Below are 6,699 nucleotides of genomic sequence, written 5' to 3'. Positions count from 1 at the left end.
GAGAGAGAGAGAGAGAGGAGGAGGGAGAGGGAGGAGTAAAAGTTGTCCAGCGGTGAACAGGCTGCTGTGTGTGTCTCTGCGCACCGCCGCTCCACCGGGGGAGGAGGTCGTTGTACCACTCCGCTCACCCACCCACACCTCTCTCTCTCTCTCTCTCTCTGTGTTTCTTTCTATTTCTCTCTCCCTCTCTCTTTTCTTTCTTTCTTTCTTTCTTTCTTTCTTTCTTTCTTTCTTCTACCTGTATTTTTCTTTCTCTTTTCCTCTGTCTTTCTCTCTTTATTCTTTTTCTTTTCTCTCTCTGTATTTCTTTTTATCTCCTTTTTTCTCTCTCTGGTTCCTCTCTCTTTGCCCTTTCTCTCTGTTTTTTCTTTTCTTCCTTGTTTCTTTTTTGTAACCCCCCCCCCCCACCCCCACACACACAGACACAAGTGACCTCAATCCTTTAACCTCCCCCTATCCTTTCCCCTCACTTTCCCATTCTCTCTCTGTGTCTCTGTTGCATGAATCTATTCGCCCACAAATATACAGTCAATTCACTTTACAGTATATTCTGTGAAGCGCTTTGGGACGTCCTCCCGACGTGAAAAGCGCTATATCAAATGCAAGGATTATTATTATTATTATGAATCAGTCCAGAAGCTATTTTCTCTGGTGTGTGACTGTGCGGATGAGCAGCTGTCAGCTGCTCCCACAGGCGGCGAAAAGGCTCACACACAAAAGATGAAGCTGCTGAGTTCGAGTTGAGCTTCTTGTTTCTCCTCCTGTTTCTCTCCACCACCCCTTTTTTTATATAAATGTATTTAAATGTATGTATGCAGATCGACCCCATTCCAAACTCAGCTGTGATTGAGTTGTTAGAGTGTTGTTAAGGGTTGTGGATGTGGCTTTTCTCTTTTTTCTTTCCCCACCACACACACACACACACACCAACAACTTGTTTGGAAGTTATGTGGGCTCTTGTAAAAGAAATGGGGGAAAACCTGATCAGAGTCATAGAAAACAAGCCATTGGATATGGTTGTGATTGTGGAGATGTAATCGGTGGGATGTTGGCTAAGACCTAATACTGTGTGTATATATACCCATATATATACTGTAATCAGGTGTCAACTTGGCTCAATTGGTAGCACTCACACCTCTTGGAAGGCTACATGTTAAAGCCCCATATTGGAAGGAACACAATCTAGGTTGATGCTTGAGTGCAGTGTTGTGGGGGTGGAGATGCCATCCTTCAGATGAGATGATAATCCGAAGTCACGCCTACCAGTTCCGGTGGATATAAAAGATCCCATGGCACAACCTGAAAAGAGAAGGGATGAAGCTGCTGAGTCTCTCCTGGTATTCTGGCCAACTGACACCCAGATAAAATTGGTCATTCACTCCATTGGCTGTTCGTAGGACATTGCTGTGTGCAAATTGGCAGCTGTGTTCCCCCAGACTGCATTGAAGTATCAACGTGGATTGTGAGGTCAAGTCCTGATATGGGGTTGAGCCCATAATATTTGATCCCGAGGTGATAGTGCTACCAATTGAGCTGAGCTGATACAAGTAAAGCAACCTACTTTGGTTTTAAAAGATATTTGAAAAGCGTCTTTGGTATTTTTTTTTATGTTTATCATGTTTATCAAAGTGAAAGAGCAGCTTTGGTGAACAGCAGGTGTTTACTACAGAGTAACAAGCACTCCAGATCAGTTAAGTACACAGTAAAGCTCCATCTTTGTCACACAATATTTATGCAATCAACTACACCTCTGTTGTATCACAGAGAGTGTATCCATTTTCCACCAACCAGTCTTATGCTATGTCAGAGTAAAATATACAGATATATTAGCAAAATTACAGGTAGTTTAATGCGGTGGGCCAGCGATGAGCTGCACCCAGCTACAATGTGGTAAACTTCTAATCTTCTTGGTTGTTTGCTAGTGCTGTTGGCAGCACTGAACTTGAGGGCTGCCCTTCAAGGAACTGGAAGAAAACAAGTTGGTCTGTTTGGAATTAGTGGTAATAAGCTCATCATGTCAACTTAATCATACGCTATTTTTGCCTTACTGCTTTCACTTCCCGATGTAAGAAGCTTACATAATACTGTGTAGTCTGGCTACTGTGCAGTACAAAAATTATATTTTAATAATAATCCTTGAATTTGATAGAGCACCTCTCACATCAGGAAGAACATCTCGAAGTGCTTCACAGAATTTACCGCAAAGTGTAGTGACTGTGCACTTTGAAGTGGAATACATTTGCGATTGTCATATTATTCATCTCTGGAAGTTTAGCAGTTAAAGATTTGTATTACTTCTCTTGCAATGATTTTCAGCATTGTTACAGTAGCAATACACTTGCCGAATTACGTATGAAACTAAATTGCTGAGAGAATCTCAGTGCATCAGGTGCCATATATACTGTATATGTATGTATTTAAACATTTCTAGATGAGCCATAACCAGAACCCTACATTAGCTTCATGATTCATTGGTAAAACAAAAGGTAGTTAATCTAATTAAGCCTGAGGCATGAATTCCTAACGTGAAAGGCGCTACATACTTTTCACGAAATACCACAACTTCATATCACGACTTTTTGTTCATCCTGTAAATGCAATTTGTTGTTGTTGCATTCAATATTTGATTCAGGAGATTTTCAAGATGGCTGTCTTCTTGTCTCAAAAGGGGAGTGAGAGGTAATGTACAGAATAGAAGGGGGAAGTATAGTACTAGAGCAAGCTTAGAACGAACATTGCTCAATTGAAATTGAAGCAAAACAGAAGTGAACTCTCAAATTATGTATCATAACTACCTCCCGTAAGAGAACCACTTTCATAACACAGACTTACAGATACTGCACACTCCCTTTTGGGAACGCACAGCAATATTTTAAATCAACACGTAGTTTTGTAACAATTTTCAAACATGATTTACGATATAATCCCTTCAGGCTATCTTAACTGCTACAAAATTTTGCTAACAACACAACAGCTTACATTTACACAACATCTTTCATTTAAACAAACACAAAATTTGAACTGAAGTGAATATTGTTAATCAGGCATAAGCTGCAGCTACTTTGCACCAACAACATCCTATAAATAACAACCCGATGAGTGATCAATACTGCATAAACCTTCACCTGCCACGCTGCAGCCCATTGCTTTAATATATTTAAGTCTTCCTGCAGTTTCTTGCCATCCTCCTCACTGTGCACTATACCTACCAGCTTGATATCATCTGAAATTTTGAATACTGTACAACAACATGATGAATGGTTGAGGTCAGCACAGCGGGATCATTCAGTAAACACCCCAATGCTGTGATGGGAATTTTAAATATATAAGGAAGTTAGCACGAGAGTGGGATTAGATTAGCTGCCTCATGTAGAGAAAAAACTCAGCCAGTATTGATTACCCAAATGGCCTGTTTCTTTAACATCTGATGATTCCATGGCTCCATATAGACCCTAATTTCTATCAAGAATGAGCTCAGCTTTTGTTTAAGAATTTAGTATCATGTGGCTCACAGCACACCAACTCTAATAATATTGTACCTTGCACAATATTGGACTCCCTCAAAGCTTTGATTGATGCAATGTGTTTACAATAACTGCTCACTCAATCTACCATACCCTTAATGTCAAAATAGGTGCTGTTCGAAGCGACATTTGTAAACACTGTGAAGAATTGCACAAGTCAATTACTCACTTGAATTTAGCGCTTGGGTTGAACGCACATTCAAGATAATATGTTATATGCTTCTCAGGTAGAATGGATATCCACTGCTGTTAAATTTTATAAGATCCTAAATAAATTGTATGGAAATGTGAAATGCTAAGTTTGAATCTCTAATGAAAACATATTAAGAATATTAAAAACATACCACCCTTAAATTCAATTTTGAATTGTATTATTTTTATTTTTAACACTAATAAAATGGTTTGTTCATAAGATTAATACTTAACTATTGAGTGAGGGGTTAAAGGGAGGCAATCCAGGCTCCTATAAATTGTGACAAGGACCAAAGGATGAGGGTAGCATGTTCCATATGAAGAGAGCTGCTAAAATTCCCAATTGTTTGTCATTGGCAGCAGAGACATCCTTTTCCCTGAGCTAGTCCAGATTGTCAAGCTGGTTTAAGCACAAGGAAAGGCCATTCATTTGCAATGTTGACAATGACAACAACAACAAGATTTCATTTATAGAGCGCCTTTCACGTCGGGAGGACGTCCCAAGGTGCTGGACAGTTGAGTCAGGACCCGAGCAGGGGGGAAATGGTCAGGGTGAGGGGAGGGAAGGGAGGGAGCGAGGAGGGGGTAGAGAGTCGAGAGGGGAGCTGAAGGCACAGTCGAAGAGAAAGGTCTTGAAACCAGCCTTGAAGGAGGAAAGGGAGGAAGCGGCGAAGGCACTGGGGAATGGAGTTCCAGAGCCTCGAGGCTGAGAGGCTGAAGACCCGGCCACCGATGGTAGGGCGGTTGGGGCGGGGGATGTGGAGCAGACCGGAGCCAGAGGAACGGAGGGTATGGGCAGGTAAGTAGGGGGATAGTAGGTCGAAGAGGTAGGAGGGAGCGAGGCCGTGAATGGCCTTGTAGGTGAGGATGAGGATCTTGAATTCGATCCTCTGGGGATGGGGAGCCAGTGGAGGCGAGCGAGGGTGGGAGTGATGTGGTCGCGAAGCCTGGTGCGGGACAGTACACGAGCTGCAGAGTTCTGAATGACCTGCAGCTTGTGGAGGGAGGTGGCGGGAAGGCCGGCGAGGAGAGAGTTCCCATAGTCCAGCCTTGAGGTGATAAAGGCGTGGACCAGAGTTTCAGCAGCGTGAGGGGTGAGGTAGTGCCGTAGTCTGGCGATGTTCCGGAGGTGATGGAAGGCGGTGCCAGTTGTGGCGCGGATATGAGAACGAAAGGACAGCTCAGGGTCGAACAGAACCCCAAGGTTCCTGACAGCCTTGGATGCTGATGCTGTCAGCGCCTGAATGAGAGTGTTACTAAAAAGCAATAACCTTAGCTGAATATTGTTATCTATCATTGTAAACATAACAGTAAGCAGTTTACAATCAAAACAAATACAAAACTAGGGGAAAATTGGGTTTCAAGAACTATGCACTTTGTAGTATAGTATTATGCATCTAACAGGATACAATTAAGTGAGGCAGGATATAGTTGGTTAAGTAAATTGCTACTGGAATTCTGACTACTCCTTTTGTTTACCTGTACTGTACTCACATCTACTAACCCAATACTGGATTTTTGCAGTGTTGGCTATGATCTGTGATTATAAATCAGCACAGCCAGACTAAAATGTTCCCATAAAGTAGTATTTTTCATTAGAATGAATGGGGAGTCGAGTTTTTAAGAAGGCAAATACTGCAGTTGTTTACAATTCACAATAACAAGTTGTCTATGACCTAGTGTGCAACATACTTTCCTTCACACCAACTTTCCATTCATCAAATTTATTGTGGGGATAATTATCGCAAGGAACATTGCTATGAAACATTATGGATCACAATATATCCTATATCTTTGATTGTAACTGTGAAGGTAAAAGGTCTCCAAAATAGGAATCAAATATTGCTATTGTGATGGAGTTAGAAGTGAGGGAAGAAACTTAAAGGGAGGGATGAGTTGTAACATGACACAAGGGGCTAAAGGTCATGCAATAGCAAACAAAAAAAGCAAGAAAAGATAAGACAGCAGAGCAAAAATATACTGACATTACTTGCAAAGCTGTTGCTTTACTTTGATCGTACCCAAAACTTGAAAACAACTTGGTAAATTAAATGTTCTTACACTGGTTCCGAGAGAGTAACATAATAACAAATCATGGGTTAACTAGTTAAGCAAGTGAGGATTATTTTTAAGACAGTATATTTTAACCAGCTGCACAGTGTGCTTGTGTGTGGGTTTGGGGGAGAGGGGGAAGGGCGGTGCTGAAAATGAAACAGCTCAGGCTTACTTTCGTTGCCTCTGGTATTTTTCTGTCCTGTCAAGAAATGAAACAAAAAAAGAATAATTCTTTGGAGTGATGCTTTGCCTGATCTGAGAGTGAATCTCTCCAAGTTAGAACTTTCCATATACAAAGGCCAATTATCATCCTGTCAGGGAAAGTTACACATGAACAGCCATTGGAAAAAACATTTGTACACTTAAAATAGAAGTTTCAATTTTTCTCCTACAAGTAGATAGTTGTGTTTCTGCTCAACACTTCATGAGATCATACATCATAAGAGAAGTTTGGATGAAGAAGGCCCTTTGGTCTATTTTGATTTCCTCCTACAAGAATATCTATCCTAGCCTACCATACAGAGAATCCATTTCCTCTAGTAGTGAAATGCAGACCAAGGCGGCATAATCTTAAAATTAAAGCTAGGCTATTTACGAATAAAATTAGGAGGTAATTTTTCACTCAAAGGGTAGTGGAAATCTGGAACTCTCTCCCTCAAAAGGCTGTGGATGCTGGATCCATTCACATATTCAAAACTGAGGTGGATAGAGATTTGTTAGGACAGGGTATTAAGGGATATTGGGCAAGGATGGGTAACTGGACTTGAGATATAGATCAGCCATGATCTTATAGAATGGTGGAACAGGCTCAAGGGGCTGAATGGCCTACTCCTGTTTCTATGTTTCTAACTCTCTTTTTTAAATTAGTCCAATGGCTTGATCTTAACACGACCTGGTAACTCACACCAGGTGCTGAAGGCCCTATGGG

This window comes from Callorhinchus milii, unplaced genomic scaffold (assembly GCF_018977255.1).
Source record: "Callorhinchus milii isolate IMCB2004 unplaced genomic scaffold, IMCB_Cmil_1.0 Scaffold3, whole genome shotgun sequence".
NCBI lineage: Eukaryota > Metazoa > Chordata > Chondrichthyes > Chimaeriformes > Callorhinchidae > Callorhinchus > Callorhinchus milii.
Note: the sequence above shows the minus strand (reverse complement) of the source record.